The sequence below is a fragment of the Limulus polyphemus genome, unplaced genomic scaffold (genome assembly GCF_000517525.1).
Source record: "Limulus polyphemus unplaced genomic scaffold, Limulus_polyphemus-2.1.2 Scaffold77, whole genome shotgun sequence".
Classification (NCBI taxonomy): domain Eukaryota; kingdom Metazoa; phylum Arthropoda; class Merostomata; order Xiphosura; family Limulidae; genus Limulus; species Limulus polyphemus.
This window is the reverse complement of record NW_013665687.1, coordinates 982,793-984,945: the sequence shown is the minus strand read 5'-3', so window position 1 is coordinate 984,945 and position 2,153 is coordinate 982,793. Positions and strand designations below refer to the sequence as shown.

The following is a 2,153-nucleotide window of genomic DNA, read 5'->3' as shown; positions in this document are numbered from 1 at the left end:
CTTGAAAAAAGAAGAGTTTGGGGAGATCTGATTGAGGTGTTTAAGATTGTTAAAAGAATTGATAGTATTGATGCATCATTTCTTTTATACTTAACAATGAGAATAGTAGGACTAAGGGCCACAAATATAGATTTTGGCAAGGTAGGAGTCATCTTCAGCTAAGACTGTTATATTTTTCAAACAAGGTGGTTGGCCTTTGGAATGGGTTGCCTTTAGATATTGTAGAGACAGTAAATTTAAGCGAGTTTAAGAAAAAGCTTGATAAGTATATGAATGTAAGGGACTGGCTTTAAGATTTTTTTTATTTATTTTATTTTTTAAATCATTTTAATTTAGTTTAGATAATGGAACAGCCAAGATGGATCAATAGGTCACATGTTGTTCTAAAATGTTATGTATTTTTAAAAGTATTAATTTCTAAAAATGTCCATGCCCTTCAAGTTCAATATAAGTTAAACATAAACGATGGACATAGCAAGGATAAAGCATTAAATAAAATGTATAGCCTAAAATTGAACTGGTACTACTAGAATTTGATCAGTTTTAAATATCATACCTTCAAAAAAACCTCAACTTTTTAAATCTGCAAGTCACACTCTCTCTTTTTTTGTTCTTGCTAAAGAAATTTATTGGCGAAAATGTTTAAACTTTAGATTTCACTGAACAGTAAAATTGAAATACTTTATAATAAATTAATTATTATACATTATGTAACACAGCAAGATGCAACTTTTTCTAACATGTAAGAACACAGCAGTAATTTGATGTTCACCACTACTAGTATTTCCCAGATTTGTGCATTAATAAATGACTGGTGAAATGATAATTTATTCCAGATAATATTTTACTTGTGATGTTGATGTTCAGATAGGTTAGTAATAGTAAAATAGTCTAGTATCACTACCAGATAAGATTATAGGGAAGATAGCTTGAGTGATTGGAAAGAAAATTGGCATATATTTTGATCATCTTCCACAGTTTACACAGGAGAAAAATCCCTAACTTGAATTAATTTTCACAAAAATATGCACCACTACTCGAGATGGGCTTGTCTCTCCAGAGTGGGAGCTCAGACACTGGACCAAACTAATATAAATTTATATCCATTTGCATATGAAAGCTTTACCCAGATAAAAGAATTTGTACATAATTACTGCCTTTCATTATTCTGTTAACAGTAATATTGTCACACAGCATGCAGAACATTTGCATGGAAATTTAGAAAGATTTTCCTGAATATATACAGATACAGTGCTTTGCAAAAGTATTCACCCCACCCATAATGTTTCCACATTTTGTGTCGTCTGAGCTTGCAATCATGAACCTTTCAAACGAGACTTTATACTTAGAATCTACACAATCTACTCCAAACTGAAAAAGCTAAACAAATGCTGATATTGTGTAAGTAAGTTAGATTTTCAAAAAAAATTAGGATATTCCCAATTGCATAAGTATTCAACCCCTTTACTGTGATAACCTTACAACCCTAAATCAATTCAAGTGCAAACGATTAGTTTGAAAGGTCACAAAATTAGTGTAATGGTCTCTGTCCATATATAATCAAAGTTGTTTAACTTGACTTCAGGGTAAATGCATCTGTTCAAGCCACAATTCACATAATGATAAGACAAACCAACCATGAAGACCAAGGAGCTTTCCAAACAAGTTGGGGATAAAGAGGTATAGAAGCACAGATTCAAAAGAAAATTACAATAAAATTTCAAAGTCCCTGATTATCCCTTTGAGTATGGCTTAGTTCATCATTAAGAAGTGGAATGTGGTTCATACCACCCAGTCACTACCCAGATCAGGCCGCCCTTCCAGACTAAGCAGACAGGCAAGCAGGAAACTGGTTAGGGATGCCACTGTGAAACCAACAGTGACTTTGAAAGATTTGCAAAGTTCCATGTCTGAGATGTGAGTCAGTGTTCATACATTGACAATATCCATGTTCTTATACAAATATGGCTTGTATGGGCTTGTGGCAAGAAAGAAGCCATTACTGAAAAAGAATCATCTTAAACCTCATATGGAGTTTGCGACAAAGCATGTAAATGATACTGCAGACATGTGGCAGAAGGTTTTGTGGTCGGATGAGACAAAAATTGAGCTTTTTGGTCTAAATTCAAAACATTACTTCTGGTGCAAGCCTA

General features: G+C 33.1%; 1 protein-coding gene across 2 annotated transcripts in view; it reads left to right on the top strand.

The window, feature by feature from the left end:
- The window catches only part of LOC106467147 (UDP-glucuronic acid decarboxylase 1-like), a 29,767-nt gene that overhangs the window by 1,174 nt on the left and 26,440 nt on the right, over nt 1-2,153 (top strand). The window lies entirely within an intron of this gene.